The sequence below is a fragment of the Macaca mulatta genome, chromosome 7 (genome assembly GCF_049350105.2).
Source record: "Macaca mulatta isolate MMU2019108-1 chromosome 7, T2T-MMU8v2.0, whole genome shotgun sequence".
In the NCBI taxonomy this organism is placed as follows: Eukaryota; Metazoa; Chordata; class Mammalia; order Primates; family Cercopithecidae; genus Macaca; species Macaca mulatta.
In genome coordinates this window covers 118,954,310-118,979,044 of record NC_133412.1, presented here as the reverse complement: position 1 = coordinate 118,979,044, position 24,735 = coordinate 118,954,310, and positions in this window count along the sequence as shown.

The window sequence follows — 24,735 nt, the reverse complement described above, 5'->3', positions numbered from 1 at the left end:
CAGTTTAGATCACAAGGACTACAACTCTTAGGCAAATCCTAAGGCAGGACCAGACTCAGAGACAGTAGACTTGCGGTACATGCGACTGAGATGCCATGAAGGAAAGGATGCAGTCCTGGTAGCATTCATCAGCTGCCAACTGAAGAGCCTTTGAACCCTGAATAACCAGCAATGATACCCAGGTACTACATTGAGGGCCTCAGATGAGCCTCTGAGACTTGTGGGCTTCAGGTGAGAGAGACTCAGCACATTACCAGTGGTGATAACTACAAGACAAAACTCCTTCTGCTTGAGAAAAGTATAGGGCATTTTGTCTTGCACCTTAGGTACCAGCATGGCAGAGCACCAAGAGGGCTCTTAGGGTGCCTGATTGTAGGACTTGACTCTTGGATGGCATTTCTAGACCTGCCTTGGGTCAGAAGGGAGCCCACTGCCCTGAAGGGTGAGTCCTGGGCCAGATAACTTTCTTGACGAGCTCACTTAAGAGCCCTTGGGCCTTAAAGAAACATTGGCTAATAGGCTGACAGTACTCCTGTGGTCTGGGGTGGCAGTAGCAACAGGCTGAGGCTTCTCTGCCTTTGGAAAAGGGAGGGAAGAGTAAGGAGGACTGTGTCTTGTGGTTTGAGTGTCAGTTCAGCCACAGTAAAACAGAACACCAGGTAGACTCCTAAGATTTTTTACTGTACTCCCTCTGGACCCACCTGGGCCTGAGGGACCTCACCGCCCTGAAGGGAAGCACACAGGTCTGGTTGGCTTTGCCGCCTGCTGATTGTAGGTAGAGCCCCAGGGCAGTGAGCGAACATAAGCAGTAGCCAGGGAATGGTTACAATAGGCCTTAGGCAAGACTTAGTGCTGTGCTGGCTTCTAGTCTCACCCAGCACAGTCACAGTGGTGGGTCACAGGGGTACTTGTCTCACTCAACCCCCAGCTTTGGGTGGCTCAGAACAAAGAGAAACACTGTTTATTTGGGGAAAAGTAGGAAAGAGAACAAGAGTTTCTGCCTGGCAACTCAATATAAACTGCCTGAAAGGCAAAATAACCAATATAAAACAAGAATCTAATAGGTCTGACGGAGTTGAATAACACACAAGAATTTCACAATGCAATCACAAGTATTAACAACAGAATAAACCAAGTTGAAGAAAGAATCTCAGAACTTGAAGACTGGGTCTCTGAAAAAAAGCAGAAAAATAAAGACAAAAGAATAAAAAGGAATGAACAAACCTCTGAGAAGTATTGGATTATATAAAGAGGCTGAATCTATGAATCATTGGCATTCCTGAAAGGGACAGGGAGAAAACAAACCACTTGGAAAATGTATTTCAGAATATCATCCATGAAAACTTCCCCATCCTTGCTAGAGAGGCCAACAGTCAAATTCAGGGAATACAGAGAACTCCTGCAAGATTCGACATAAGAAGATCATCCCCAAGACACATAATCATCAGATTTTTCAAGGTTAAAATGAAAGAAAAAATGTTAAAGGCAGATAGAGAGAAAGGGAAGGCCACCCACAAAGAGATCCTCATCAGGCTAACAGCAGACTTGTCAGCTGAAACACTACAAGAAGAGATTGAGGGTCTATATTCAACATTCTTAAAGAAAAAAAAAATGGGCTGGGCAAGGTGGCTCATGCCTGTAATCCCAGCACTTTGGGAGGCTGAGGCAGGCAGATCGCGAGGTTTGGAGTTTAAGACCAGCCTGGCCAACATGGTGAAACGCCTGTCTCTACTAAAAAAAAAAAAAAAAAGAAAGAAAATTCGCTGGACGTGGTGGTGCATGCCTGTAGTCCCAGCTACTCAGGAGGCTAAGGCAGGAGAATTGCTTAAACCCAAGAAGTGGAGGTTGCAGTGAGCTGAGATTGGGCCATTGCACTCCAGCCTGGGTGACAGAGTGACACTACGTCCCGGAAAAGAAAAAAGAAAAGAAAAAAAAATCTTCAACCAATAATTTCATACACAGCCAAACTAAGCTTCCTAAATTAAGGAGGAATAAGATCCTTTAAAGATAAGCAAATGTTGAGGGTCTTCATTACCACCAGATATGCCTGAAAAGAGATCTTGAAAGAAGCACTAAATACAGAAAGGAAAGACTGCTACCAGCTAATACAAAAACACACTTAAAAACCCAGACCAGTGTCACTATAAAGCAACCACACAAACAAGCTAACATAATAACCAGCTACCAGCACAATGACGGGATCAAATCCATGCATATCAATACTAACCTTGAATGTAAGTGGGCTAAATGCTCCACTTGAAAGGCACAGAGTGGCAAGCTGGATAAAAAAAGCAAGACCCAATGGTATGCTGTCTTTAAAGGGCCCATCTTACACGTGATGACACCTATATACTCAAAATAAAGGGATGAAGAAAAATCTACCAAGCAAATAGAAGACAGAGAAAAGCAAGAGTTGCAGTCCTAATTTCAGACAAAACAGATTTCAAACTAACAAAGATCAAAAAACGACAAGGAAGGTGCATTAAATAATGGTAAAGGGTTCAATTCAACAAGAAAATCTAAGTATCCTAAACATGTATGAACCCAACACAGGAGCACCCAGATTCATAAAGCAAGTTCTTAGAGACCTACAAAGAGACATAGGCTCTCACACAATAATAGTGGGAGACTTCAACACTCCACTGACAGTATTAGACAGATCATTGAGACAGAAAATTAACAAAGATATTCAGGACCTAAACTCGGCATTGGACCAAATGGATCTGACAGACCTTTACAGAAGTCCTCACCCAAAACCAACCGAATATATATTCTTCTCATCACCACATGGCACATACTCTAAAATCAACTACATAATTTGACATAAAACAATCCTCAACAAATGTAAAACAACCAAAATCATACCAAACACCTTCTTAGACCACAGTGCAATAAAAATAAAAGTCTCAATGAAAGTAGCTCAAAACCATATAATTACATGGAAATTAACAACATACCTCTAAATGAAATTAAGGTAGAAATCAATAAATTCTTTGAAAATAATGAGAAAAAATATGCAAACTATCAAAATCTAAGGGAGTGTTAAGAGGGACATTCATAGTGCTAAATGCCTACATCAAAAAGGTAGAAAGATCTCAAATTAACAAGCTAACCTCGCAACTGAAAGAATTAGAGAAGAAAGAACAAATAAACTCCGAAGCTAGCAGAAGATGAGAAATAACAAAAATCAGACCTGAACTAAAGAAATTGAGACATGAAAAAACATTCAGGAGATCAATGAATCCAGGAGTTTGTTTTTTGAAGAAATTAATAAAATAGATAAGCAACTAGCTAGACTAATTAGCTAGACTAATTAAGAAGAAAACAGAGATGATATAAATAAACACATTAGAAATGAAAGGAATCTTGCTGCTGACCCCAGAGAAATAAAAACAACCATCAGAAATCACTATGAACAATCCTATGCACACAAACTAGAAAACCTAGAGAAGATGGATAAATTCCTGGACACATACACCCTCCCAAGACTGACTCAGAAATAAACCGATTCCCTGAACAGACCAATAATGAACTCCAAAAGTGAATCAGTAATAAATATCCTACCAATCAAGAAAAGTCCAGGACCTGATGGATTTATAGCCGAATTCTATCAGACACAAAGAAGTGCTGGTACCATTCCTCCTAAAATATTCCACAAAAATTGAGGAGGAGGGAGTTCCTCCTCAACTGATTGTATGAGGTCAGTATCACCTTGATACCAAAACCTAGTGCATATACAATAAAAAAATAAAACTTCAGGCCAATATCTTTGATGAACATCAATGCAAAAATCCTCAACAAAATACTTGCAAACCAAATCCAGCAGCACATCAAAAAGCTAATCCACCATGATCAAGTAGGCTTCATCCCCAGATGCAAGGTTGGTTCAGCATATACAAATCAATAAAGGTGGTTCATCACATAAACAGAACTACGGACAAAAATCACACGATTATTTCAATAGATGCAGAAAAAGCTTTTGATAAAATTCAATATCGCTTCATGTTAAAATAAAACTCTCAATAAATAAGGTATTGAAGAAATATACCTCAAAACAATAAGAACCACATATGACAAACCCACAGCCAACATTATACTGAGTGGGCAAAAGCTGGAAGTATTCCCCTTGAAAACTGGCACAAGACAAGGATGCCCTCTCTCACCCCTTCTATTCAACATAGTATTGGAAGTCCTAGCCAGAGCAATTAGGCAAGAGAAATAAATGAAGGGCATCCAAATTGGAAGACAGAAAGTCAAACTATCTCTGTTGGCAGATGACATGATTCTATATCTAGAAAATCCCATAGTCTTAGCCCAGAAGCTCCTTCAGCTGATAAACAACTTCAGCAAAGTTGCAGGATACAAAATCAATGTACAAAAATCACTTGCATTCCTAATATCAACAACAACCAAACCAAGAGCCAAATCACAAAGGTAATCCCATTCACAATTGCCATGAAAAAAATAAAATACCTAGGAATACAGGTGACCAGGAATGTAAAAGAGCTTTACAGTAAGAATTACAAAACAATGCTGAAAGAAATCAGAGAAGACACGAATAAATGAAAAAATATTCTATGCTCATTAATAAGAATAATCAATATCCTTAAAATGACTATACTGCCCCCAAGCAATTCACAGATTCAGTGTTGTTCCTATCCAACTACAATGACATTCTTCACAGAACTAGAAAATATTATTTAAAAATGTATATGGAACCAAAAAAAGAGCTCAAATAGCCAAGGAAATCCTAAGCAAAAAGAATAAAGCTGGAGGAATCACATTACCCACATTCAAACTGTACTACAAGGCTACAGTGACCAAAACAGCATGGTACTACTACAAAAACAGGTACATAGACCAATGGACTAGACTAGAAAGCTCACAGGTAAGGCCACACATTTATGACCATCTTATCTTTGACAAAGTTGACAAAAACATGCAATGGGGAAAAGACTCCTTATTCAATAAATAAGCATTGGGATAACTGACTAGCCATTTGCCGAAGATTGAAGCTGGACCCCTTCTTTACACCATATACAAAAATCAACTCAAGATGGATTAAGGATGTGAGTGGTGGCTCATGCCTGTAATTCCAGCACTTTGGGAGGCTGAGGTGAGTGAATTGCTTGAGGCCAGGAGATCAAGACCAGCCTGGCCAACATGGCAAAACCCTGTCTCTACTAAAAATACAAAAAAAAATTAGCTGGATGTGATGGTGCACACCTGTAGTCCCAACTACTCGGGAGGCTGAGGCACAAGAATCACTTGAACCCTGGAGGCAGAGGCTGCAGTGAGCAGAGATGGTGCTGCTGCAGTCCATAAAAACCCTGGAAGGCAACATAGGCAATACCATCCTGGACATAGGAACGAGTGAAGATTTCATGACAAAGACACCAAAAGCAATCACAACAAAAGCAGAAATTGACAAATGGGATCTAATTAAACTTAAGAGCCTCTCCACAGCGAAAGAAACTATCGACAGAGTAATCAGACAACCTACAGAATGTGAGAAAATATTTGCAAACTATGCATCTGACAAAGATCTAATATCCAGAATCTCTAAGGAACTTAAATAAATTTGCAAGAGAAAAACAAACAACCCCATTGAAAAATGGACACAGGACATAAACACTTCTAAAAAGAAGACATACATGTGGTCAACAAACACATGAAAAAAAGCTCAGCGTCACTGATCATTAGAGAACTACAAATCAAAACCACAATGAGATACCATCTCATGCCAATCAGAATGGTTATTATTAAAAAGTCAAAAAACAATAGATCCTGGCAAGGCTGTGGAGAAAAAGTAACCCTTACACACCGTTGGTGGGAGTGTAAATTAATTCAGCCATTGTGGAAGACAGTGTGGCGATTCCTCAAAGACCTAGAGGCAGAAATACCACTTGATCCAGCAATCCCATTACTGGGTATACTCCCAAAGGAATAGCAATCATTCTATTATAATGCACGTGTATGTTCACTGCAGCACTATTTACAATAGCAAAGTCAGGGAATCCACCTAAATGTCCATCAATGATAGAGTGGATAAAGAAAATGTGGTACATATACACCATGGAATACTATGCAGCCATAGAAAGAAATGAGATCATATCCTTTGCAGGGACATGGATGGAGTTGGAAGCCATTATTCTCAGAAAACTAGTTCAGGAGCAGAAAACCAAACACTGTATGTTCTCATTTATAAGAGGGAGCTAAATGATAAGATCTTATGAACACAAAGAAGGAAACAACAGACAATGGGGTCTACTTGAGGATGGAAGGTGGGAGGAGGCAGAGGAGCAGAAAAGATAACGATTGGGTACTGGTCTTAATACCTGGGTGATGTGATAATATGTCCAGCAAGCCCCCATGACATATGTTTATTTATGTAACAAACCTTCACATGTACTTCCAAACCTAAAATTAAAATTAAAACAAAGAGAACTACAGACCAATACCTCTTACAAACATAGATGCAAAAATAATCAGCAAAATATTAGCAAATTGAATCCAACATTTTATAAAGAAATTATACACTGCAACCAACTGAGATTTATACCAAGTATGCAAGGCTCACTCAACATTTAAAACCCAATTATATAATTTACCATGTCGACAGGCTAAAAAAGAAAATCACATGATCATATCTATAGATGCAGAGAAAGCATTTGAGAAATGCAACGCCTGTTCATGATGAAACCTCTCAGCAAACTAGGAATAGAGGGGAATTTTCTTAAGAATATCTACAGTGACAGACTGGATTAAGAAAATGTGGCACATATGCACCATGGATGATAAAAAGGATGAGTTTGTGTCCTTTGTAGGGACATGGATGCAGCTGGAAACCATCATTCTTAGCAAACTATCACAAGAACAGAAAACCAAACACCGCATGTTCTCACTCATAGGTGGGAACTGAACAATGAGATCACTTGGACTCGGGAAGGGGAACATCACACACCAGGGCCTATCATGGGGAGGGGGGAGGGGGGAGGGATGGCATTGGGAGTTATACCTGATGTAAATGACGAGTTGATGGGTGCTGACGAGTTGATGGGTACAGCACACCAACATGGCACAAGTATACATATGTAGCAAACCTGCACATTATGCACATGTACCCTAGAACTTAAAGTATAATAATAATAATAAATAAAATAAAATAAAATATATATATATATATACAAAAAAAAAGAATATCTACAACAAGAATACAGCCGACATCATACTTAATGGTGAGAAAATAAAAGTTTCCACACTAATATCAAGAACAAGGCAAGATTGTCTCCTCTTTTTACCTCCTTTTCAACATTGTACTGGAAGTACTAGCTAATTCAGTGAGGCAATAAAAGGTGTACAAAAGGGAAAGGCAGAAATAAAACTGTCTTTGTTTGCAGATGGCATGATCATCTATGTAGAAAATAATAAAAAAAAAAACTCCTGGAACAAATAAGCAATTATAGCAAGGTTGCAGGATACAGGGTTAATATATAAAAGCAAATGTGAAGAATGCTGCAATAAACATGGGAATGTAAACATCTCTTCTACATAGTGATTTTATTTTTCTTTGGATAGATACACAGTAGTGGGATTGCAGGATCATATGGTAATTTTATTTTTTTTAGTAATTTGAAGACTCTCCATACTATTTTCCAACATGATTGTACTAATTTACATTCTCACTAACAGTCTACAAGGTTTCCTTTTCTCCATATCTTTGCCTGCACCTGTTATCTTTTGTCTTTTTGACAATAGCCATTCTAACAGGTGTGAGGTGATATTTCATTGTGGTTTTAATTTGTATTTGCAAATTAAAGAGGGTTTGAAACTAAAAATACAATGCCATTTATATTAGCACCCAAGAAAATGAAATACTTATGTATAAATTTAGCAAAATATGTCAAAGAAAAGCTATAATACTCTGATGAACAAAACCAAAGAACTGAATACTTGAAGAAATATTCCATGTTCATGCATAGGAAGACTCCCTATTATCAAGACGTAGATAATACAGACATATTAACAAGTTATTTCCAACTTGATCTGTAGATTCAGTGCAACCCCAATAAAAATCCCAGCAAGTTATTTTGAGGACATCAACAAACTGATAGTACAGTTTCTGTGTAAAGGCAAAAGACTCAGAATAACCACACAATATTGAAGGAAAAGGACAAAGTTGGAGAACTGCCACTACCCAACTTCAAGACTTACTATAAAGTCACAGTAATTAGGACAGTGTGGTATCGGTAAATGAGTAGACAAAGAGGTCAAGAAGACAGAATAGAGAGCCCAGAAATAGACATAAATACAATCAATAGATATTTGATAAAGGCATAAAGGCAATATAACGGAGAAACACAGACATTTCAACAAAGGATGCTACAACTGGACATCCACATGCAAAAAAAAAAAAAAAAATGAATCTAGACTCAGACTTTCCACCGTTGATAAAAATTACCTCAAAGTGAATCACAGACCTAAGTGTAAAATTCAAAACTATAAAAAGCCTAGACTATAACAGCAGACAACCTAGATGACCTGGGGTATGGCACTAACTTATTGGACACAACACCAAAGGCATAATCCATAAAACAAATCATTGGTAAGCTGAACTCTATGAAAACAAAAACTTCTCTGTGAAATACAATGTTAATACAATGAAAAGACAAGCCACATAAGGGAAGAAAATATTTGCAAAAGACAAATCTGATTAAGAAAATTGTGATCCAAAATATATAAAGAACTGTTAAAACTCAACAATACAAAAACAACAACCCAATTTAAAATGGGCCGAAGATCTTAATAGACACCTCATCAAAGAAGCTATGCAGATGGCAAATAAATATATGAAAAGACATTCCTAATCATGTCATCAAGGAAATGCAAATACAAACAAAAATGAGATACCACTACACATCTAATAGAATGGTCAACATATGGAGCACTGATAGTACCAAATGCTGGTGAAGATGTGAAGCAACAGGAACTCTCATTCATTGCATTAGGAATATAAAATGATATATCCACTTTGAAAGAAAGCTTGGCATTTTCTTACAAAATTAAACGTATTCTTACCATATTATTTAATAATGGTGTTCCTTGGTATTTACCCAAAGGAGTTGAAAACATGTTCACACAAAAACCTACATATGGGTACTGATAGCAGCCTTATTCATAATTGCCAAAACTTAGAAGCAACTGAGATTTCCTTCAGTAGATGAATAGATAAACTGTGGTACCTTCAAACAATGGAATATTACACAGAACTAAAAGGAAATAAGCTATAAAGCCATGAAAAGATACAGAGGAAACTTAACTGCATAGTACTAAGTGAAAGAATCCAATCTGAAGAGACTACATACTGTATGATTCTAACTACATAACATTGTAGAAAAGGTAAAACTATGGAGATAATAAGAAATCAGTAGTGTCCAAGAGTTTGGAGGAAGAAAGGATGAATAAGTAGAACACAGAGGATCTTGAGGGCAATGAAAATACTCTGTGTGATATTATAATTAATTATGAATACATGTCATTATACACTTTTTGCAAGCCCATAGAATGTACAACATCAAAAATGAATCCTAATGTAAACAATGAACTTTGGGTGATTATGATATGTCTGTGTAGCTTCATCAATTGTAATAAATGTACCATATTGTGGAGGATGTTGATGATGAGGAGACTATGCATGTGCAGGGAAGGGAATATATGGGAAATGTCAACATTTCTCTCTTAATTTTGCTGTGAATCTATCACTGCTCTAGAAAAAACAAAGTCTTAAATAAAAAGGAAGGAAACACACATAGGCATTAAGTGATATTTCAAGTATAGTCTATTACTTAAATTCAAATAATGTTATTTCTTAGAATATTGCTTTTGAGTACTTAAAAACAAGATATACTGTTATCCCTTGCACTAAATTTCTTAATGCTGATATAAATAAATAAGAAACTGTTAATTTTCAAATTCTGAATATCAGATTTAAAAATTCAAAAGGTATCATCTTCTCAATCTTCTGTTGAGATATTAGTACACTCTCATAAAATAATCAATATTTTTAAAAATAATAAATTTATAAAGAGAAAGGCAAAATTCTAATTCTAAGTTCAGGGCAGACACAGGGCAAGGAAGGCTAGGAAGATAGTACACAATGGTCAGAAAAAAAAGAATATTCTAGAGTTCAGAAGGTGATACACAATTTCAGAAAAGTAGACTACAAAGAAAAATAATAATTCTTAACTGCCAAATGAATCAGTGTTTGCTAAGTTATTGATGGGAATCTAGTATTACATAATAAACTTGTTTGCAGAGATAAAACAGAAGATATGTATCCCTACTTTCTGAGGCAACACAAAAATATGTTGAATACTAGGTTGCAAAGTGCAGACAGTAAGTGCAATAAAAATTGCGAAAAATAAGAGTTAAATGTGGCCTAGTACACCAGACACCAGAGAAGGCTTTGAAGAGGAATTAGAACTAAAGCTGGTGTGGGTGTTGGGGGCCATTTTAAGAGGCAACGCTGGAGGGAAGACATTTCAGGAAGCGGATAGTTACACATTAAGACGATCCCTTAAGTACTAACAATTATTTCATGTAGGTGATTTTGGTTCTCCTGATTAAATTATAATTTTGTCGGTGCTATCCAGTGAGCTTAACATGATCCCCAACAACCCTAGCAAGATCATCATTAAAGAGATTTAGGGAAGCAATTTGTGAGCACTTAGAAAAGGAGGTGGTGATCATTGGAACACACCACGTAGCAACAAAGAATAAGCTCTGCCAAATAACCTCATCCTCTATAAGTCAGTCTAGTACCCTAAGAAAAGGAAGGCTATAAGTAAAGTGTGTATTAATTTCTGAAAAGTATTTAACAAAACCCCTTTTGTGGTGTTCTATTAAAGACAGGGAAATAGAAACTAGATAGTAATATAACTTGCCAGTTAGATACACCTAGTTGAAGAACTGTATCTAATGAATGTTGATTTATGGAGCAACAGAAGCTTCTAGAGAAAGAAATTGTACTTGGAACAAGAAAATGAAGCTATTCTAATGATTTCTTCTCATATGATTACTAAAAGTCATTGCTCGGTCCAGGATCTTTTTTTTTAAGTATTTTAAGGTTTTGTTTTCATTTTAAATTTAAATATAACAACAGCAGTGTGTCCTCTTTCCCCTTCTTTTGCCCATTCACAGGGAAATTGCAAAATCTTTTTACTTCCTGATTCCTTGGTCAGGAGCAGTATAACCTCTCTCCTTTCCACCATATTCTATTCATTGAGTTTGTGTAGGTATCTCACGTAATTGGATGTTGGATGGAGGGATGTCTGCAGATCACAGGTTTATGAAAGGGGCACCTTCAAGGCTGCTTAGGTGTTCCTGGTGGAGGATAGACAGCCTTCCTTCCCCTTCCCCATATGGAGTCCCTCCACTTTTTCTCTACATTCCAAGTTGCTCCTATGCCACCTCCTCTCTCTATTCTTATTGATAAATTTTATCTGAATCTCCTCCTTTGCAAAACTCTTTTAAGCTTTTTAAGCTAGGGAAGAGAAAAATGACCTTCAGGGCACAAGTAAGAGAGCAGAAGACTAGGGATATACACAAAAAACACAAAGATTTCTATTTTGAGAGGTCTGTCTTACATTAATGACAAAATTGATTAGTTTTGAAAATTTAGATAATCACAAACAAACCACTGATAAAAATAATTCCACAAAATAATTATAATCCTATCACCCATAAAACAGTCACTTTTAACATTTGTGCATTTACCATTCCAAAAATGTGTGTGTGTGTGTGTGTGTGTGTATGACAACAACATTATTAAAAATGAGTGAAGTTCTTACAACCTGCTTCTTTTTACTGGATATTTTTAGTTGATCTTAAACACGGCAACAAATTATTTGTATCTCTACTAATCACATCAGAAGGTGAGCTATTTCCTTATCACTTAGATCTGGGCTGGATATGTGACCTGCTTTGACCCGTGTGGTAAAAGTAACACTGTGTGAGTTATGGAGCCTCAAATAACTGAGACACTCCACTCAACATCACCAACCGTGAAGCCATCTTTGCCTCTCTGACATCAATTAAAGCCATCACATAACTACAGCTATAGAAGTGCTCTCAGAAAAGACAGGCAAACCCCCTGCCCCCCAGATTGCTGACCCATGGTATCATGAAAAAGAATTTGTTTCTGTTTTAAGACACTGATTTTTTGAGACAAAAACTGAGTGTTAATATCTGGGAGATTCATTATACAGCCAAAAAAAAAAAAAAAGCTGAAACCACATTTTAGAATGAACATAATCTCTGTCAACTGGTAAATTTATGCAGTATTTTAATGGCGGTATAATACCCTATCATATGAACAAACCAAAATCTAGCCGATTTATTATCATTGGACATTTAAGCCATTATAACTTTCAAGTAGTATAAATTACTCTCCTTTTTCCACACAAAGTATTTTAAGTCATAGCTTTACATATATAATTATTTTCTTAGAATAAACTCTTAGAAGTAGGACTAATAAGCCAAAACATTAGCAAGGTTTTGATCTGTACTGCTAAATAGTTGCAGCAGTTTTAAAGTGTCATTCACCAGCCATGTAACTGGAAGAACAGAAGATAAACAACCCTGAGGAGATGACTTCAAACAGTATTCAATGTTTAAAATGAATACTTGAAAAGATGACTTGAAAACAGTATTCAAATATTGAAGAACTGCTTTATGTAATAATGTTTGATCATATAGAATCTAAGAGGCAATAATACATCTCAATATACAGAAATAATGTAATGATGTAGTTATTAAAGTGTACTTCTTTGAAACAAGGATTCCCTATTTCTAGAAGCATTTAGGTAGAGATTAATCATTATGTTCATGGGTACCATAACAAGATTAGGTACCAAATTCCTCCCTTCCCCTTGCCAAGTGACCCATCTAACTCTATATCAGTGTTAGACAGTGATGAATCTCATCTAAACATAAGCCATGCTGTCAGAATGACAGAGGCTAAAATCCTTCTTAACTCAGTACCCAGTCATCAGTCATCCTAAGACCACCTGCATTTTTTTCCAGAATGCCTCCAGAACCAATGCCAAAATTTAACATAGCCTCAATGAGGCTTTTTCAAAAGAAACATCTCACCTACACGAAAGGGACAATATCATCAACATTTAGAGAAAAGCAGAGAAGATGAGAGATATGGAGACAGATAGCCTTAATAGCAATCAAATATCCATCTACCATCTACTATATTAGCCAGGTTTTTCTTAGAGGGACAGAACTAATATGATATATAGATATATATATATATTTAAAGGGGAGTTTATTAAGTATTAACTTACATGATCACAAGGAACCACAATAGGCTGTCTGCAAGCTGAGGAGCAAGGAGACCCAGTATGAGTCCCAAAACTGAAGAACTTAGAGTCCGATATTTGAGGGCAGGAAACAGCTAGCACTGGAGAAAGATGTAGGCTGGGAGGTTAGGCCCATCTCTCTTTTTCACATTTTTCTGTCTGCTTTAAATTCGCTGGAAACTGATTAGATTGTGCCCACAATATAGATCTGGGGTGAATCTGCCTTCCCCAGCCCCCTGACTCAAACATTAATCTCTTTTGGCAACACCCACACGGATATACCCAGGATTAATACTTTGTATCCCTCAATCCAATCAAGTTGACACTCAATATTACCCGCCACACCTACTAAAACTGGATTTTAGCAGCTTTTCTGTTGACACTGTGATCTAACCAGTACTTTTCAAACAAATCTCTCGGTTGAACTAAAACTATTTTGAATTTTTGCTCTCAATCAACAATCTTAACTAACACAATCCTTTCCATCAACAAACTTACAAATTAATTATAACTGCTGGGTAAACTCCATATGGAATATTTGCTGTTGGTGATCTTGTTAAAGACTATGAAAAACATTTGACAATCTTTGACATATTAGGGATAGTTATTTTATCTGAGATACAGATTTCAAGCATAACTTATTGGCATTTGGCAAGCTTTTTAACACCACAGTGATGGAGTCTGCCCTATGGTAAATATTTGTTAGTTTCATAGTTATTACAGTCTTGGCAAAGTTCCTAAAAATACAGACTCAGATTCAGCAAGCTCCAGTTAGGATGGGGCTGGCTAGTACATGGTTGCCCTGGACATTCTACACTAGAAGTTTCTAGATGCTGGTAAAGTAAATGTTTACCACCTTAAACCACCTCATTTCTCTTTCCCTTTAGACTTTATAGCTATATTAAGGCTACCCGGTTCCTCCTCTCTCCCTGTTCTCAGCATTTCGCTGTTGTGTATTCAGATCAAGGATTATCAACCGGTGACTTTTAGGCTCTAGTGATGGACATGCAGGGAGAGTGGCGTTGACAGCATTTTTTTGTCCCTCACAAAGTTTTAAAAGAGAACGTATCTATACAAGTGTTAATGCTTTGTCATAGAACAAACAGCCTGTTTCACAGCAAATATTATTAACTGCATGCTCCCTAAAGTTTGCAACCCTTGGCTAATGTGGCTAACAGTCTACAGTATAGCTTAAGTAGGGAAACACTATTCTAGACAACAATGAGTCCTCCTTGATACTCAGGATTTACAGTCTCCAAAGGCAGTAAAGCTGAGATCCAATTTAGATCTCCTAAAACCAGACCTACCCACTCTAGTCATGGTCAAATGCAAGCTGCTTGGGCTCTAAAAAAAACAGGATCAGTAAACAAAACACAGTGATATTAATCTTTCTACATTTTACTCCTTTTACCTCAGAAGCCAAAATTTCATCCTATCCCAGCAGCTGAGTTAAATCAGCAGGGAAGATTGAATAGAGGTCAGAATAGAAGCAAACAAAGTGATATAAAGTGAAGTATATGTGTGTGAACTTCCTTCACAGTCAACTACCTGAGAAGTAAATTTATTTGCAAATGGAAAAATGTATTACTTTGTGCTGGACATGAACTGTTTAGATATTTATGCCACTTTTTGACAAACTCTTTGGAGTACTAGTCCCAAAGAAAAGGAAAAGCTCTAGCTGAGAATTTATGCCCTCCATTGCCGTGTCTCTCCTCTCAATGATAATCAGTGACAAAGCGAATACCTCCAGTAAGATCTCAGCATCTTTCAGAAAATAAAAAATGGCCTATAATCCACCTTTTCCCCAAATACGTTCCATAGAATGCTAGTCTCAAGAAATAATTTATGGAAAAATAACAGCTGGAGGGATTTGTTTCCAAATAAGTTTGGGCAACACAGCACCCTCTATCGCCAACCATTATTAATACACATATTAAAAGCTTTGAGAAGCCCTAGTTTAAAGGAACACATTTAACTTTCCTTATTTCAATATAGTCCAAAGGTCCAGGATTGTCTTGGGAAACATTTTTAATGTAATTTTTTGAAATAATATTTTCAAAATACACTCTGGGAAATTCTGCCCAAAAGCTTCTATGCATGAAAGCTTCTGATATAAAGCGGCATTTGTGTTTGATGCAGTCTTTTCCATATTTTCACTAAAACACTATGAAGACCAAAAAAATGGAAATTCACATTATCCATACAAATGAGGATTAGTAACTGATAGTTGATATAGTTTGAATATTTGTTCCCACCCAAATTTCATGTTGAAATATAATTCCCAATCTGGGAGATGGGGCCTGGTAAGTGTTTGAGTCATGGGAAAGGATCCCTCAAGGTTTGGTGCTGACCTTGCCATAGTGAGTGAGTTTCCAGCAGATCAGGTTGTTTAAAAGTGTGGCACCTCTCCCCAACTATCTCTCTTGCTCCTCCTTTTGCCATGTGAGATGTCTGCTCCTGCTTCTTCCACCATGAGTAAAAGCTCCCTGAGGCCTTGTAAGAAGCTGACCAGATGCCAGAGCCATGCTTCCTGTACAATTAAACCTCCTTTCTTTATAAACTACCCTGTCTCAGGTATTTCTTTGTAGCAATGCAAGAACAGCCTAATGTCAACCTAACGTCAGAATCTGAGAAGACAGGAAATTTACCGCCATCCCATTGCTGCAGATTTTCAAGTCATACAGAATTGTGCCCACAATCCTAATAAATGTTTCTCTTTATATACCCAGGAGGAGATAGAGCTTCCAGAAAACTGGTTGAAAAAGGGGTGAAGAAATGACTAGAAGGGATATTTGACATTTTAGGAGGTCCGTTGCCTGTGAAAAACTTAGTAGGTAGGGAATTAATATCAAAAAACCCTTTGAAAAACTGGGTACTGAAAACTGCAATTTTCATGTTAAGTTCAGGCGGTCATCAGCATCATAGACCAGCAGAACCACAAGACATTAAACTTTCTAGATACTGGAACTTGGCTATAAAGTGCACCCCACTGAAGATCCAGAAGGAGATTGCCCACCATCCACGTGGTCAGAAAAGCCAAAAACATTTGACAAATACTGTATCTGGAGAAACTATTCCTTTCTTACTTGTTATTTTTTGCAGAGCTGGGGTTCTCACTATGTTGACCAGTCTGGTCTCAAACTCTGGCCTCAAGAGATTCTCCCACCTCAGCCTCCCAGATTGCTGGGATTACAGGTGTGAACCAGCATGCCTAGCTATTTCTTTTTTAAAATGAAAGAAACAAAGTGGAAAACAAAGAAAAAAAAAGCTCATTATGAAGCATGAAGACTCAGAAGAACAGGAGAAGTCTGAAAGTAATATATTATAGAAAACCAGAAGAAAATTTTAGGAATAATTTGGCGTTCTGAAGAAATACTTATAACATAATAAATGAGTGACATTTAGTGAAAACAGTAATGGTCTAGGATATAAGTACAGAAAATGATTTCAATATGGTAGGAAGGAGTTTGTGGTGGCAAAAACCCAGTAGTGATCCTTAGTCAGAAGATGCAAGTGAGATTGTTTACTATAATTGGAAGTGTAGCCAGTGTGGTAATCAGAATATTTTGACCAGAGGGATATTTGGTGACACAAGATCCATAGGAAACAGATGTGTGGCTTACTAAGATACGTTCGGATTCATAATATTTGAGAGTCATCCAATTCTCGGACCTGAGGCGATATACACTTCTAGTACTACTAATACTACTGCTAATAATAATACTAATAGCAAAGCCACTTGAAAATTGCTATGTGTCAGACACCGTTATAAATTCTTTACATGCATTTACTTATTTGTTCCTCACAGCAAACCTGTATTATTATTATCCTTGTTTTACAGATTTTACAGATAAAGAATCTAAGGCACAAATGGGTTGGGTAACTTGCCCAAAGTCACAAAGCTCATAAGTGACAAAGTCCATGATTCACACCTGAGTGAATTCATGCTCTTATATTGCTATGTTTCTACCAACTATTATGATAGAACCAAGTGGAAGCCCCTGGAGCTTCTTTTTCCCACCACAATCTAATACAGAGGCCATAAACCTTCCTAAGGGAATCACTGGTAACATCAAAGGAGTACTGGAGGATGAAATCACAAAAGCAATGTAACTTCACGACTAGTTACAGAAATAAAGGCTGAAGCTTATCGTGTTTCCTCCATCAATGGGTCATACGTGTATGTGCACATGTGTGTGCATGTGTTTAATTTTATACGTATAATTTCCCTTTACTTTTTCCTTTCCCTTGCCACTTTTTACAAAGTATTATGGTGTATGTAACCTTACAATTTAGTCTATAGATTGCAGAATATCAAGATAGAATCACAACAGAACTGAAGAGAAGTTGATTATAAGCCAGTCTGAAATTGCATGTGGATGGAGTTTACTTCCCTTGGTAGAACATTAGAGAGAAGAGTATGGAGGATTAAGCAGGACATAAATATGTTTTCAGATACTTGAAGAAAAGTTATTTTCTGTTACTTGTTTTATGTTTTATACTACTTTTTTGAAAATTAAATATGTCTAGCTTCTAACCAGATCCTAGCTTTCTATCCTTCCCACTGTTTTCATGAGCTTCCCCAAGACTCACGATAAAAAACTTTTATGTTTAATTTAACCATAATTGGTTACCATTGTTTGCAAGTAAAAAATTTAATTACACATGTTTATTCTGTGTCTATGTGTTTAATTAAGGTAACTTAAGCCTATATACAGGTCTTGGGAAAGTTGCCAGAAATAGAGGAATTGTTATAAAAATAGAGAAGAGAAAGAAAAATAAATGAATGAAGTAATAAAAAGAAGATCAATAGAGAAAAGAAAAATAAGAGAATTTCAGCAGATTTATGTGTCAAGGAGTTAAAAAGTCAATTCCTTCAAACATCTTAGTCTGGACAGGAGAAGAAAACTCAGCTATGAATATATACAATGATTACCAAAGAAACCAGAACATATGAAGTATGATGAAAGCCAAGGAAAGAGAAAAATATAAGCATAGAGGGAGAAAAGAAAATGGGGCATTTCCTTTTTACTTAATACATCCAGGTCTTATAGAGGCATAGAAAATGTAGAATGCTGCATAGAGTTGAGATGAACTAGGACTGAGTAAAGAACATGGTTGAGCAATGGGGCAATAAAAAGGCCAGGTAGGACATTAGCACTAACAAGAAAACAAAGTAAGAATGAAATTATAAAATTTGAAACATTCACACTTCTCAGTAAATACAAAGGAAATCAATTACAAAAAGTTAGATTAAGAGTGGAAGCAGATTCCAAACCAATTGGAACTGCCACCTCTAGAAAAAAAAATAAAAGTCAACAAGAGATGAATCAAAGGATTTCAAGGACCAGTGACTATCCAGCATGAATTTGTAATGGATCCAGCAATAGTGAGAAGCTCTGAGAACAGAAGCAGAGAATGAAACTCACTCAAGCATGGGAGCCATCAAAGCAGGAGCAACAGAAGGCCTAAAGGACAAAGATGTCGAGGGGGAGGGATGTGAATGCCCACCTGGCACACATTTATGGAAAAGTGTGTGCTTTTTTACTTTACCTAATGGGACAAGCATAAAAATAAGCATAGTCCCTTTACCTAAAACAAATCCAGCCAGGCTTTATGAAAATTATTTAGCATTCTTGTAAAACATTACATACCAATCTGTACTAGGGCAATGGTATAGACACTGCATAAAGTGAGTTTTAACATGATTTTGTACTTGTATAGGCCTTTATAGTTCACAAAGCACTTTCATAGCATTTACTGAATTCTTACAACTGTGAGGTAGTATAACCTAAAGGAAGGCTGATTCGATAGGCCCATTCACATAATAGCCAAATACAGCATTTACCTCAACATATTCCCAAAGTGGCACCTTTCATGGTAACAAACCAGCCTGCAGCTATCATTTGCCACCAGCCAGGCTAATTCTCTCCGATTGTGTCTCACAGTTGTCCACTTTCATCACCCATAGCTACTCCTATCTGTACGCACTGTGAGAACACTCATTTTCCTAGGAAGTGTACTGTCTTCAGATATTCCCAATGCTGCCAATACTAATAGAACCAGAGCAATGCTGAGGCCTAGGCAGGAACCAGGAAACAAGCTCCAGTATAGCTCTGTGTAACACACTGCCACCTGGATCACAAAGCAACTAATCTTTAATCAGATTCTCAGGAAGTCTCATGAGAATAATTCTGTCAGTTTTTCATCCTTGTCCTTAACCCTCTAATCAAATAAGTACCTACCCAGTACCAGTAAAAAGATCTAGTCTCAAATCACCTTTGCTATTTTTCCGTCTCATCTGTGTCTAACTCATCTCATTCCACAGAACAACCTAGTTAATTACAGATGTCAACTTTCTTAAAAGCAATATTCTCCCAGGTTCCAAAAGCTACAATGTCACTCTACCTGCACTTTGGCAGATATTGAGATCTTCATATATCTAAAAGTTTCATTGTAATCGGTTTTTCTGAAAACACAGAAAATGTCCACCCTGAAAAGTGAATCAAATTCACCCTGAAAGGTGATATAAATACTTCACTGAAGATCTTTTTAATAGTTTTAGGTCAATGAAATATCCTTAAAGAAAAAAAAATGTAAACTTGAGTCCTGTCTTTTTCTGTTCCCGCTGCTGTGTAACAAAATACATTAGACTGGGTAATTTACAAACAGAAATGTATTGCTCACGTTTCTAAAGACTGGGAAGTCCGAGATCAAAGCACCAGCAGATTCAGTGTCTGTGGAAGTCTTGTTCTCTGCTTCAAAGACGGCATGTTCTTTCTGCATCCTCACATGGTAGAAGAACAAAGGGGGCTAACAAGTTCCTTCACACTTGTTTTATAAGGGCACTAATTCCATTTATGAGGGCTTTGTCCTTATGACCTAATTACCTCCCAAATCCCCACTCCTTCTAATCCCACCATCTTAGTGATTAAGCTTCAAGATATAAATGTTGGAAATACACAAATATTCAGACCATAGCAAACCTTACCCCAAATCAAAAATAAAATAAATGTTGGATAAAATCTAAATGTTGAAGGATAAAACAATAATGTTGCCAGAGAATAATATAGGAGACTATCTTTATACTCTTGGCATTGGGAAATATTCCTTAAACAAGGCTAAAGACACTAGCCATAAATGAAAAGATTGATAAAGTGGACTTTAAGCTAAAAACATCAGCTGTTCAGGAGAAATCATAAGGGAATAAGTAAGGAAGTTAATAAATGAGAAAAGATATTTGTGATAAATTTAACAAAGTACTTGAACCCAGAATAAATAAATAACACCTATAAATCAAGAAAAGGTAGACAACCCAAAAGAAAAATAGGCAAATGCTATGAGCAGGCACTTTGCAAAAGACAATTTCCAAATGGCCGACAAACATATTTAAAAATCCTCAAATAATTAGTCATCAGGGGAATGCAAATTAAAATCACAATGTGATACCACTATATACTCATAAGAATGACTAAAACTAAAAAGATAGATAAAACCAGTGTTACAGAGGATATGTAGCAACTGCAACTTTCATACAGTTAGTAGAACTGTAAATTGGCACAATACTCTGAGAAACTGTTTGCTAGGGTCTACTAAAGCTGAAATATATATACATCAATTATTAGGTGTATACTAAACATGAATGCACACATACATTCACCAAATGACATGCGTAGGAACGTTCCTGGAAGGATTATTTTCAAAAGTTCCAAAGTGCAAACCACTCAAAAGCCTATCAATAATCAAACAAATAAATTTTGATATATTTATTGAATGGAATACCAAATATTGATTAAAATTCATGAACTGACCGGATGTGGTGGCTCATGCCTGTAATCCCAACCCTTTGGGAGGCCAAGGCGGGTGGATCACTTGAGGTTAGGAGTTCAAGACCAGCCTGGCCAACATGGTGAAACCCTGTCTCTACTAAAAGTACAAAAATTAGCTGCGCATGGTGGCAGGTGCCTGTAATTCCAGCTACTCGGGAGACTGAGGCAGGAGAATCATTTGAACCTGGGATGCAGAGGTTGCAGTGAGCCAAGATGGTGCCATTGCACTCCAGCCTAGGCAACAAGAGTGAAACTCTGTCTCAAAAAAAAAAAAAAATGAACAGCTGCTGCAAACAAATACACGGCCTAACCTCACAAACATAATGAACAAAAGAAGTTAAACACAAAAAAAGTTAATACTAAGTGATCTATTTAAATAAAGTTCAAAAACAGTGTTATTTCAGAAAATTAATGTGGTGACCCACATTTTAAAGCACGTGTTTAAACACACATGTAAAAACGATGTTTCCAAGAGTGCTCTTTGAGCACTATGTTGAGAACAGTGTTATTTCAAAGAATAGATGTTGTGACCACACTGTAGTGCATGTAGTGAAGTAATCAAATGCACATGCTTTTTAACAATAATAAAATAATGAAATTAATAAATAAAGTTCAAAAAGATGCAAAGCCAAGCTATGGTGTTAGATGTCAGTATAGTGGCTACCTTTGGGGTGAGAATGGGTAGAGGCCCTGACTGGAAACTACCATGAGGTGGCTTCTTGGAGGCTTGTAATAGTCAATTTTTAATTCTGGGTGTTCATTCAGGTGTTTACTTTGTGGAAATTTTATCATAGAGTTACATACTTATGCCAGAAGAAATCTGTATGTATTTGTATTCTCTAATAAGACAAATTTATTTTTAAAAATTCTCCCCAGGAAACGTAACTGCTTGAAACTTTATAGTTCAGAGAATTTATTGGCTGATATCTACAGTCATCATTAGAAATCTTTCATATTTTAGTGTGAACTTAGAGCAAGATAATTTCTAACAATAGAAATTACTAACAGCTAGAATTCTTGTTAGAGTAATTGCCATAAAGACTAGAGGGAGATAAAAGATGATTAAAACAAAAATTGTCATTAAAATTAAGTTGGAATTGTATACAAAGCCTTGTATATTTTAAATTTTTAACTGAATAGCTATTACAAGTACTATTGTCAACACTATAAGAGGATACAGAGACGAAGAAAATACAGGCCTTATCTTTAATGTCCTGATATCAAGAAAACAAAAGAAATAAGGTCAAAATCTTCATTTATAAATGTGGTTTTCGTGAAATTACTGTCCATCTCTGACAAGATCATGAGCCCTTTAAGAGCAGGGACTGTGCATGTTTTCCTGAATTCCTAATATAGTTTCAGTAACAACGTGGAAACTAATTATAAATTGAACAAGAAAACAGATGGATAAATGGATGATAGATAAATAACTGAGATTCACACTGCTTCGAGAAGTCAAAGTAGAAAATACATTCAGTTATCTGGGATGGGGTGATAGGTGATTGTGTAAGGTTTAAGGAAAGAATGGCATTTTAGATATATTTCACAGAAGTTTGACATTTAGTTTAAATTTCATTTTTTTCTCTCAAGAACTATAAACAGTAGTTGAGGAGTCAGAAAATTATTTTTTAATTTTGCACTTCAAATACATTACATGGGTTTATTTACTGCCTTCTAGTTTTTTATTATGCATATATGCATACATGATAAACACATATTATATATGTAGACATAAATATATGTGTCTCTGTGTGTGTGTTTGAGATGACTCATGTAAATCTTTTTTGTAGTTGCAAGTCTATGAACTATATGCACCCATAGTATTATCAAACTATTACAAAACATTGTACCAAAAGCATTCCTTATTTTGTGATTGAAGCCATATTTTAAAATAATGCCATAATGTCAAAGGTTAGCAAAACTTTAGAAGCTTTATTTTGAATTTGGTTTAAATGAATATTGGGAATATAAAAGTCTTATCCTGGATTAAACTTGAAAAAATAAAATCTGTTAATATTATTAGACTATTGTAATTTTTAGGTGGCATTTCTTTTTTTTTTTTTTTTTTTTTTTTTGAGATGGAGTCTCGCCTTGTCACCCAGGCTAGAGGGCTAGAGTGCAGCGGTGCCATCTCAGCTCACTGCAACCTTCGCTTCCCAGGTTCAATCAATTCTCCTGCCTCAGCCTCTCGAGTAGCTGGAACTACAGGTGGACACCACTGTGCCCGGCTAATTTTTTTATTTTTAGTTGAGATGAGATTTCACCATGTTGGTCAGGCTAGTCTCGAACTCCTGACCTTGTGATCCGCCTGCCTTAGCCTGCCAAAGTGCTGAGATTACAGGCTTGAGCCACCATGCCCAGCCTTAGGTGGCATTTCTAAGTATTGGATTTGACATGATCTTGGCTAAATAGGGGCAAGCAGCACTATATTCATTCAGGAGAGAAATGACAGCATGAAAAACTAGAAGGTGAAGGTTGCAGTCAAAATTATTTTGTGTTATTTTTTCAGAGGACATTTTTAATTTTAAGGAATAAAATAAAGTGAATAAAGTGAAAGGTAAAAATATTTTTTAAACCACATGACAACAATACGAATGGGGAAACAAAGGTGGCCATGCTTTGAGGTGACTGGAACTTTAATGAAGATTCAATTCTGATTTCTGGAGCTATGAAGAATGGACTTTTGTGGACCAATGGAATTGTGCTGAAATGGATTTATTAAAGGTCATTTTTACAGTGAACATTTTTGGGAAAGGGAAACCCCCAGGAAAATGAAGCAAAGACATATTGGAGGAAAGATGGCAGAGCAGGCAGAAGCTGTACATGTTCCAGCAGATGAATCTGAGCAGATCAATAGGCTTCTGAAAATCTGTTAAAGCAGTTTCATGGGTCTGATAACTGGAGCAAGATGACAACCCACCGAGAAAATGCCTGTTTGGGCTGGGCTGTCGAGTTTGTGGGCGCAACAAAGGAGAACTTGTACATGACAGAATCAGGTGCATTAGTTAGCTGCACAGTTGTTAACCATGTTACATATGGGCTAAAAATTTTTTTGTTGTAAAGTGGAAAGACTCACATGATAATTGTGTTCACTCAGACATTTGCTGTGAAAACAGGGAGTGTTTTAGCCTTTTTCAGTGTCAGTCTTAGTCTCTATAATTAACCACATGCCTGCAGAGTCTAAAAGACTTCAAGTGATTTCTGATTGTGTGTCTTCTGATGTGCTTAGTGGACAGGAGCATAAGTGGTGACTTCCTGACTCTTCATACTGCAGTATAACACAGTTGTGCTTTGGACTCACTTTACATTTGGAAAAGTAACATTCTGCTGTGGGAGTAGAAGAGCTTTGTGTTTACTGTTCCATTTTAATTACTTTCAAATGATCTGAATCTCATCAGATTTTTGTTGGAATTGGCAGCATATGATGAATTTGATGCATTTAGACAATACTACTTGAATTTAATGGGAGGAGTCATGAAAGCAGCTTTTGATTCTAATGCAGATATTCACAGAATCTAAGCTAAAATTTAATGCGTAAA